The sequence below is a fragment of the Lynx canadensis genome, chromosome F2 (assembly GCF_007474595.2).
Source record: "Lynx canadensis isolate LIC74 chromosome F2, mLynCan4.pri.v2, whole genome shotgun sequence".
Taxonomy (NCBI): domain Eukaryota; kingdom Metazoa; phylum Chordata; class Mammalia; order Carnivora; family Felidae; genus Lynx; species Lynx canadensis.
Window position 1 is genome coordinate 59,813,889 of NC_044320.2, and position 11,427 is coordinate 59,825,315.

The 11,427-nt window shown below is 39.0% G+C and overlaps 1 pseudogene; it reads left to right on the forward strand.

Moving 5' to 3' along the window:
- The window catches only part of LOC115506044, a 117,120-nt pseudogene extending 106,226 nt beyond the window's left edge, over nucleotides 1-10,894 (forward strand).
- The last annotated feature ends 533 nt before the right edge of the window (nucleotides 10,895-11,427 follow it).

The window sequence follows — 11,427 nt, forward strand, 5'->3', positions numbered from 1 at the left end:
GAGTGAAACAAATATGATACCTGCTCTTGTAAAGATTACAGTCCTAGGGGGATAGATAAATATCAATCAAATAATCACACTAATTAGTGTATCATTGCAATCTGGGTTGCCTGTACTGCCACAGACACCACTAGGTGTCCCCATATCCATTCACTCCATCTACAGTAACAGATCTCCAGGTTTAAAGCTGGGCATATGGCAGCCAAAATAAAGACTACTTTTCCCAGCCTCCCTTGCAGCAAGATGTGGCCATGTGACCAAGTTCTGATCAGTGAGAGGTGAGTAAAAGTAATAAGCGCAATTCCTGAGTCATGCCCTTACAAGGAGTGATTATGCCCTCCCTTTCCTCTTTCTCCCTTCCACTGACTGAAATGGAAATATGGTGGTGAATTGTCTTAAAGCATGCTGGTGAGGGTAACTTAGAGATGTCCACACAACAAGGTAGAAAAACTCTGGGCTCCCAACATCAGAGAGACTCTAGAGAAATCCTGGGCTGCTAAGGCCAACATTATATTGTCAGCAAAAGATAGAGACTTCTGTCTTATTAAATTCACCATGGTCTCTGTTTCAGCAGCAAATCTATGTTCCAAAAAGAAGAGCATTTGAGAAGACACAGTAAAGTGTCCTGACCTACGCTGGTCAGAAGGTGGGCTTCTCTGAGGAGTTGAGGCTGGAACTTGGATTGATGGATGGATGGATTTAATCAGGCTGGAGGTTGAGGTGGGGTAGAGAGGAGTCCTGGAGGAAAGCTTGTTTAAAGAACGGAATAGAAGGCCACTGTGGCTAATTAGCCTACAGAAAGGATGTGTAAGAATAATGGTGGGAGCTGATGCTGGCTTAGAAGGACTTAAAGCTGTATCAGAGATATGGATCTTGATGCTAAAAACAGCAGGAAACCATTAAAATGTTTCAAGCAGGGAAATGAGATGACCAAGTCTGTGTTTCAAATACATTGCTCTAGTTGGGATGAGGGTTAAGGTTGGTGTTTGGATAATATTGCAGAAGTTGAGAGAAATTATGGTGCCTTTGTCAACTGTTGTAGGCCTTGTGAGCACAGGGTACACATACAAGATTGTTCATGGCAACATTGTTTGTAATAGACAACATGAACAACATCATGTGGCCACAAAATGAATGAGTCTTACAAACACTGTGCTGACCAGAAAGAAGACAGAGGTAAAAGATTACATACAGTATAATTCTATCCGCACAGTTCAGAAACAATCCAAAGTAGCCTGCATTAAATCTAAGGTGCCATTGATTGTAAAACACTTCATTATTTCATATTTCTGTATTTATATTTTATACCTTTTCTCATAAAGAAAAAAATGCTGCAAATTAAACCATGACAAGCCATCATCATAAGCATATCTCAACTTCAGATATGCTAAAATATGAAAAAGAGATTTTCTTGGATTTGGTAAAATGAGGCATAACGTTTAAAGATTCATACACGGGAGGTAAAATTTAAATGCAAAAACACTGGGCACCTGGATGGCTCAGTCTGTTGAGCGTCTGACTTTGGCTCAAATCGTGATCTCACGATTCGTAAGTTGAGCCCCACATCAGGCTCACTGCTGTCAGCACAGACTTCAGTTCCTCTGTCTCCCTGTCTCTCTCTGCCCCTCCCCCCTCATGCTCTCTATCTCAAAATTAATAAACATTTTTTTTTAATTTTTTTTTCAACGTTTATTTATTTTTGGGACAGAGAGAGACAGAGCATGAATGGGGGAGGGGCAGAGAGAGAGGGAGACACAGAGTCGGAAACAGGCTCCAGGCTCTGAGCCATCAGCCCAGAGCCCGACGCGGGGCTCGAACTCACGGACCGCGAGATCGTGACCTGGCTGAAGTCGGACGCTTAACCGACTGCGCCACCCAGGCGCCCCAAACATTTTTTTTTAAATCAAAATGCTATCACAGAAATCAGGAGAGTGGATACTTCTTGGAGAGAGGGCTGATTGTGTAATCAAGAAAGGGCACTCAGGAGTGGGGAGGCTTCTAGAAAACAGCAATGTTTAATTTCTTAACCTAGAGAGTGGTTTATGATTATTCCCTAAACTGTGCATGCAGGTTTTGTACACTGTTCTGCATGGCACACTGAGGCTTGTGGGGGACAGGCTGATTCAAATGTGCTAAGGGTGGAAGGTATGAGGGCAAAAGACCCAAGGCTGCAGAATGAAGAACGGGTAAGAGAAAAAAGCCTAAAAGCATGAAGACCAGTCAAGAGGTATATATAAGCCTGACCTAAGTAGCAGCATGAGTATAGAAGAAAGGGAACAAATGGGAAAGATGCTTGGAATTTAACATAACATGGTCTTGGATCTGGCTAGATATACTGGTTGATTGGATTATGGTTACATTGACACAGTCTTGATTATCATTACCATAGGCATCATTTGGGGAGAGATTACTACATTTCAGACAGTGGCATTTTGCACACATTGTGTTATTAATCTTCACAACCATCTGAAGTGTTAAATATTGTTATCGCCAGTATTTTAGAGATGAAAACTGAGGCTTAAGTCACACGGTTAGTGGCTGAGCCAGGACACAAAGCCAGGTATGACCAGCACTCCCACCATGTCTTTACTAGTCCCCTATCATTGCACTCCAGGAGCAGAGTAACTTTTCTCTTCCGTTGTGTGCACAAAGATTGTGTTACTGGGCTCCATGCTTTATCCAACTTTCTTTCTTTTTTTTTTTTTTTTATCCAACTTTCAAAGTGAAACAAGCAGCCTGATCTTCCATTCACCCCTTCTCTACCCCTGCTGTGTGCACTGGCCTGTGAGACTGTGACAACTAGCCCCTTTGCATTCTGGTTTCATTGGGTTCAGTCAGTGGAGAGCCCATCAGGAGATCTGAGGGAGGTAGCAAAGTGCAATCCCTCCCTGTGGGGCTACTTCCAGCTGGTCTAGATGCACAAAGGAGGTAGGGGGTCTCAGCATCTCTCAGACATACACTTTCTGTCTCCAGTTCCCATACGTGGTCCCCTACTCTTGAGGAATAATGGAGTCCACTGATCCTAACCCTGGGTACTGTGCTATTCTGCATGGTTTCCTTACATTTGGTCCTCCGTAAATAGTTCTTTATTAAACCCTCCTTAAATTATCCTGATTTAAATGTGTCATCTGTTTTCTGCTGAGACCCTGCCTGACACAGTAATAATACCTTACAGCTAAAGGCTTTTACAGTTTCTCATTAGTTTATTTGTACTTGAATAGCACTTTTTCAAGTTTTCTTTAAACAATAGACCTAGAAATGCAAGTGTCCATGTTTGATTCTTAGTCACTCTGCTGTAAGTAGAACTGAACAATCTCTTTGTTCTTGTCACAGACATTTTTATAGACTTTGTGTTTGTATTTCCATCCGTTGTTCCCTGAGAGGTCTTTATACTTATATAATGTTAAGGCATGAAACCGCTCCATTTGATCTTTGCTTTTTATCCCCTAACCTCTGGACTCAGAAGCCTGAGCAGGCCTCAAAGACAGGGAAGTGTTTTTCTATTTGTATCCTCTGCATCAGTCACAGAGCCTGGCAGGGAATGGAACTCAGGACGGACATTTTGAATGAATGGAGAATGATGTCTATTCTGGATCTCAGTTATTGGGGAACAAAACTCATCAGACAATAGTCTCCTGATAGAGCCTTCATGAGAAAAGTAAATAACGCTTGGTAATCAAGTCAGAGAGGGGTGTCTACAGGGAGGGCAAAGCATATGGAGAACTTACGGGCAATCAGAAGTTGAGGTAGCTCACAGACTTACATTGCCTTATACTTCCCTTCTTCAAAAATTCAAAGATGACCAATTCTTTTTCTCTGAGCAAATTATCCCATTTAAACATTCATGAATTAACCACATTAACTTACTTCTAACGAAGAGAAGAAATAGTTTCTGTCTCATACATTTCAGCTATCTTGTACTCAGGAGATTGTCAAGTTGAAAGATTTCTTTTTATGTTCCTCTTAATCCACTCTTTCCCATGAACAAAAATTTACTTCAGGGCGCCTGGGTGGCGCAGTCGGTTAAGCGTCCGACTTCAGCCAGGTCACGATCTCGCGGTCCGTGAGTTCGAGCCCTGCGTCAGGCTCTGGGCTGATGGCTCGGAGCCTGGAGCCTGTTTCCGATTCTGTGTCTCCCTCTCTCTCTGCCCCTCCCCCGTTCATGCTCTGTCTCTCTCTGTCCCAAAAATAAATAAAAAACGTTGAAAAAAAAATTTTTTTTTTAAAAAAATTTACTTCAAACTGGGAAGTGAGAGTTTGGGTTCATCTGTAATTTTTGAGTCACATTATACAATCTAGCTCTAACTAAGCTGTAAAAGCATACAACACTCAAGACAAAATGAGAAAATAATAGAATTCTTTGACAGAGTAAATTATGTGTAGGTTTTCCTCTTTCGTCAAGCCAGGACCATTAGAAATGATCCAGTTCACACCCTTCTCTTGGCAGATGAAGAGAATAAAGCCTGAGGTCAGATTGGTGGTAGATCCAGGTCTGGGGCCATTGTTCCCTGGCTGCCCACCTGAAAACCAACTAGAAATGGAGGACTCTGGGCTCCTGGGCTAGTCCAATGGTAGAGAACTTGACCCACCTGAGCGCTACCCGGCCATCTTCTGAAGCACACCCAGTAGCTGACAGGGACTGGCAAGACTCTGGAGAATGACAGGCAAAGCTGAGAAGCAGCTGTGACTGGTGACAGCCAAAGGCCACTGAGACAAAGAGGCCTGGAGGGCCAGGCCCTAAGTTTTGTTTTAAAGCATTGCTAGTTTCCATCTTTGGATAGTTTAGTATAAAAAGAAAACATGGAAAAGCAAGGTCAGGGGAGATAAATACCATTTATGTCAAACCTACCACATTCCAAGTTCCCTCATCTTAACCTTTTACCACTTTTGTGAGGTAAATAGTTCTACCCCTAATTTATTTTGTATACTGGAAAATTTCATTTTTATTTTGTGTAAGTATTACGTTAAATTATTTCAAATAACTGGAAGCTCTTCGCCTTTTTTATATTATGGAAATTGCCTGAGGTCATAAAGCTAGTTAATAGCAGAACAAGAACTCAATTAAGATATGTTTAATGCCAAAGTTCTGTAATGAGTTCCATCTCCTAAAATTCTAACAAGTTGAATCTTTAGAACATCTTTATTCATATATATTACATTCTTAGTATTTGATTTCCACTAAACTATATGCCTGGCACTTGGTCATTATTTTAACCTTTAGAATGCCAAAATTTCAGTTTTTAATCTTGCCTAATCATCCTTTTCTAATTCAAGTCATAATTAAGAATTCATCCATTTTTATCATATCAGTTAAATTTTGCTCTTGACAATTTAAGATGTGTAATGTGTAAATGTGCTTACAAGTATCCCATAGTTGGCTGGGCTGTGAGAAAGCAGGTATATTTATATGTTACAAGAAACAATGTGAATTAAAAAAATAAAACATTAGGATCTTAAAACAAAAAGAAAGAAACAATGTGAATTAGTTCAACTTTCTGGAAAGCTATCTGGTAATATTTAAAAAAAACAACTATAAAATTATGGATGTCTTTTGTCCATTTTGGAAGAATACACACCAAGTGAGTAAACCACACCTATATATATGTGTGTGTGTGTGTGCGTGTGTGTGTGTGTGTGTCTATATACACACACACACACACACACACACACACAAATCTTCATAGTGTTGTTTCTAATTACAAACATTATAAGTAATCCATATGCCCAACAATAACAAGCAGAAAAGCAAAATGAAGCACATCAGGCCAATTCGAAATGACAAACGTGTGGGTCACCTAGCAACAACTAACATGAGCAAATTCCAGTCAACCTCAACCGGAAAAAGGTCACTGACAATGGCAGTGCCCCACTGCTGCCACATACCCTCTTCCCAGCCACCCTCATTGAGTATTTCACTTCATTATTTTCAGGTCTAAGATTGCATCTTACCTCTCCAAAGCCCTGAATAAAACCCTCCTGAACTCTGACAGCCAGAACCCAACATCAACACAATTGTGATATACAAGATGTGGTCCTTAATTTCATTGACAGTCACTTCATCCAGCATGTCTCTCCAGCTCACCACCTCCAACCACTCTCCCTTCAGGACAACCTTACCTCTGGATGACTCTGTAATCTTTTTTTGAGTTAGTGATCCTAATCTGCAACAATAAATATTCACTGCCATCTACTGTGTGCCAGACATTAGACACTGATGAATGAGACTCTTCTGATTTGTGTATTAACCCGCCTATAGGCCATTTCCTCTTTGAAAGGAAATAAACCAAAAGTTGTCCAGATCCTAAGGGCTGAATTTTCAACATTAACTGTTAAGGACTGCAAAAGTCTGGAAACTGGAACTTTCTGCAACCAATATATATACATATATATGTATATATATGTGTATATACATACATATGTATACATATATATACATATGTATGTATATACACATATATGTATATACATTTTTTTTTTTAATTAAGAAATTGCCTCTGGGGGCACCTGGGTGGCTCAGCCAGTTGAGCCTCTGACTTTGGCTCAGGTCATGATCTGGCAGTTTGTGAGTTCGAGCCTTGTGTCGGGCTCTGTGCTGACAGCTCGGAGCCTGGAGCCTGTTTCAGATTCTGTCTCCCCCTCTCTCTGCCCCTCCTATGTTCATGGTCTGTCTCTGTCTCTCAATAATGAAAAAACGTTTAAAAAATTTTTTAATAAAATAAAATAAAATAAAATAAAATAAATAATAAATAAAATAAAAAATAAAAAATAAAGTTAAATAAATAAAATTAAATTAAAATTTAAAAATATATTTAAAAAACAAAGAAAGAAAGAAAGAAAGAAATTGCCTCTGCAAGATTATAGCACTCATTTATCCTACCTAAGTGCCACACTCTTGTTGGAACATACTGGTAAAAAGAGCAGAATTTTGAGTGAGTCCACATCTCAAATTCTATTAGTGTGACTAGAAAGGTATAATGCCAGTATCCCTTTGTTTTTTTAAATTAATTTTTAAATTTTATTTTTAGATACTTTTAAATATCTTTTGTTTTATATTTATTTGAGAGAGAGATAAAGAGAGAGAGTGCAAGCAGGAGAAAGGGGCAGAGGGAGAGAGAGAGAAAATCCTAAGCAGTCTCCATGCTCAGCATGGAGACCTATGCAAGGCTCCATACCACATTCTGTCTCTGTCTCTCTCAAAAATAACTAAACATTAAAAATAAATAAATAAATAGTTTCAAATTTACAGAAAAGTTCCAAGGATAATAAAACTCTCATATACCTATATTAACCAATTTTTAACATTTGCTACCTTTGCTTTATAACTCTCTCTGTAATATGTGTGTGTGTGTGTGTGTGTGTGTGTGTGTGTATATATATATATATATATATATAAAATATGTGTCTACACATATATTTTTTTTTCTTCTAAACCATCCAAGAGAGGATTGCACATACCATGCCCTTTACCCCTTTTAAGCAAGGATATATATGCTTACATAACAAAGGTAAATTCAGGAAGTGTAATAAGGAATTTGAATTTAATCTAAAGTGCACTTTTCAGTCTCATTAAAGGTCCTAAGAATTTTTTTTATAGGCAATTTTTATTTGGGCCAAGATTACTTATTTCATTTAGCTGCCATGTCTCAGCCTTTCCTTGCCTCGTGACACAGACATTTTTGAAAAACACAGGCCAGTTTGTGTTTTTTTAATGCATCCTCCTGATAAGTTTGGTGCTTCTTGGCCACAGTGCTACCAAAGGGTAGTGAATCCTTTCAATGAGTCCCCTCTGGAGGCACATGATGATGCCCATTTACACTTCATTGGTGGTATTCATTGTGATCACTTGGTTAGGGTGTTGTTCAGTTTCCCTACTGGATAGTTACTGTTTTTCCTGTTGTAATTACTAATTTCTCTTCAAACTTCCCCTCCCTAGATTTAGCATGTATATTTGATTCTTCCCTAAATGAAATTGGACCATAATGGTTAAAAATGTTGGTTTTGGGCACCTGAGTGGCTCAGTTGGTTAAGAGTCCAACTCTTGATTACACTCAGGTCATGATCTCACAGTCATAAGATCAAGCCCCGTGACAGGTTCCTCACTGGGCATCAAGCCTGTTTAGGATTCTCTTTCTCCCTTTCCCTCTGCTCCTACCCCACTCACGCTCATGAAAATGCATGCATGAGCTTACTCTCAAAACAAAAGAAAAACAAAAACAGTGGTTTTGTAACTCCATTCTTCTTCTTTGTTTAAAAAAGTTTATTTTATTTATTTTGAGAGAGCGAGAGAGAGCAGAGGAGGGGCAGAGAGAGGGAGATAAAGAATCCCAAGCAGGCTGCACACTGTCAGCAAGAAGCCCCACATAGGGCTTGAACTCACAAATCTTGAGATCATGACCTGAGCCAAGATCAAGAGTTGGATGCTTAATCGACTGAGCCACCCAAGCACCCCACTCCATTATTCTTCTAACTCCATTATTAGTTGGCATATAAGAAAGAACACTCCCTTCTCTCCTATTTATTTATTCACTTATTTACTTACTTAATCTGTGTATTACTAGTAAGGACTCCTCGATTTTCTTTTTTCCTCAATGAGTAGTAATCTATTACTCTTCTTACACATATTGATGCACTAATTGGCCAGATTGTGGCCAGTGAGCAACATTTCAAGCTGGTTTCTGAATATTTTTAACATGTTGCCATCAATGGGGGTTGGGAGGAGGTACTTCCTTACTTTTGTGAATAATACAATGTCTTAGGCTTATCAGACTTTCCTTGCCTCAATCCTAAAATCAGCTATTATGTAAAGAGTACAGATTCCATTTCTAAATTGAATTGTTTGGGTTTTTTTGCTATTGAGTTGTATGAACTTTTTATATTTTGGGATATTAGCCTTTCATCAGACACATGATTTGCAAATATTTTCTCCCATTCAGTAGGTTGCCTTTTCATTTTGTTGATGGTTTCCTTTGCTGTGCAGAAGTTTTTTAGATTGATGTAATCCCACTGTTTATTTTTACTTTTGTTGCCTTTGCCTTTAGTGTAAGATTCAAAAGCTTATCACCAAGATCTATGTCAAGGAGTTTACTGCCTATGTTTTCTTTTAGGAGTTCTATGGTTTCAGGTTTTACTTGCCAGTCTTTAACCCATTTTAACTTAATTTTTGTTTATGGTGTAAGATAGTAGTCCAGTTTTGTTCTTTTATATTTAGCTGTCCAGTTTTCCCAACACCATTTATCGGATAGACTGTCTTTTCCCACTGGGCTCCTTTGTTGTAAATTAGTTAATCATATATGCAATCAAATAAACATTTTTGGGCTGTCTATTCTATTCCATTGATCTATGTGTCTGTTTTTATACCAATACCATATGATTTTAATCTATAGCTTTGTAATATAGTTTGAAATCAGGGCGCATGATGATCCAGCTTTGTTATTTTTTCTCAAGATTGCTTTGGCTATTCAAGGTCTCTTGTGGTTCTATACAAATTTAGGGTGGTTGTTTCTATTTCTGTGAAATAGAAATTTTTTAATGGGCAGAGGATCTGAATAGACATTTTTCCAAAGAAAATATCCAGATGACCAACAGGCACATGAAAAGATGCTCAAGAAGATGCAAATCAAAACCACAATGAGATATCAGCTCATACCTCTTAGAATGGCTATTATCTAAAGGACAAGAAATAACAAGTGTTCGTGAGGATGTGGAAAAAAGGGAATGCTCATACACTGTTGGTGGGATGTAAATTGGTGCAACCACTATAAAAAAAACAGTATGGAGGTTCCTCAAAATTTAAAAATAGAACTACCACTCCTTGCAGATACTGCACCAGAGGAGTCACACGTAGTTGTCATTGCCCTCTTTGCACGACTCTTACAGAAGTTTCTCTCTGAGCACACGGCAACTCTTAAGGAAAAACTGATGGCACCAGTTGCAGAAGAAGAGACAACTGTCCCAAACAATAAGATCACTGCAATGGGTGTTGAACAAGTTGGTATGGCATGTGCCATCAGCATTCTGGGAAAGTCTCTGGCTCATGACCTTGCCCTTCTGTATGTTTTAGAAGATAAACTCAGAGGAGAAATGATGGATCTGCAACATGGGAGCTGATTTCTTCAGACACCAAAAAATTGTGGCAGATAAAGATTACTCTGTGACTACCAATTCTAAGATTGTGGTGGTAACAGCAGGAGTCCACCAGCAGGAGGGAGAGAGCCATCTCAATCTGGTGAAGAGGAATGTTAATGTCTTCAAATTCATTATTCCTCAGATAGTCAATCACAGGCCTGATTGTATCATAACCGTGGTTTCCAACTCAGTGGATATTCTCACATAGGTTACCTGGAAACTTAAGTGGACTACCCAAACACCATGTGATTGGAAGTAGGTATAACATGGATTCCACTAGATTTTGCTGCCTTATGGCTGAAAAACATGGCATTCGTCCCAGCAGCTGCCATGGATGGATCTGGGAGAACATGGCAACTCAGGTGTGGCTGTGTGGAATGGAGTGAATGTGGCATTTCTCTCCAAGAACTGAATCCAGAAATGGGAACAGACAATGACAGTGAAAATTGGAAGTAAGTGCATAAGATGATGGTTGAAAGTGCCTATGAAGCCATTAAGCTAAAAGGATATACCAACTGGGCTATTGGATTAAGTGTGGCTGATCTCATTGAATCCATATTGGAAAATCTATCCAGGATTCATCCAGTGTCAAGAATGGTGAAGGGGATGTATGGCATTGAGAATGAAGTCTTCCTGAGCCTTCTGTGTATCCTGAATGATCGGGGATTAACCAGTATTATGATCCGGAAGCTGAAGAATGATGAAGTCACTCAGCCCAAAAAAAGCAGATACCTTGTGGGACATCCAGAAGGACCTAAAAGACCTGTGAGTTCCGACTTCTAGGTTGTCGAAATTTAAAACTACAATGTGATTAACTGTGAGCCTTTAGTTTTTCATCCATTTACATGGATCACAGTTTGCTTTTATCTTCCTAAATATATGAATCTGGGCTCACAGAATCAGAGCCCATCTTTGGTTGAGTGCTTGCAACAGAGCCCTTGAACAAATAAAATTAACTATTGTAGTATGCTTCTAAAAAATAAAAATAATAAAAACAATAAAAATAGAACTACCATATAATTCCACAATTCCACCTCTGGGTATTTATGCAAAGAAAACAAAAACACTAACTCAAGAAGATATTTGCACCTCCATGTTCATTGCAGCATTATTCACAATAGCCAAGACTGAAACAACCTAAGTGTCCACTGACGGATGAATTATAAAGAAATTGTGCTATGTACATACAATGGAATATTATTCAGTCATAAAAAAAGAATGAAATCTTGCCATCTGTGACAAAATGGATGGACCAAGAGGGTATTATGCTACGTGAGATAAGCCAGACAAAGACAAATACCA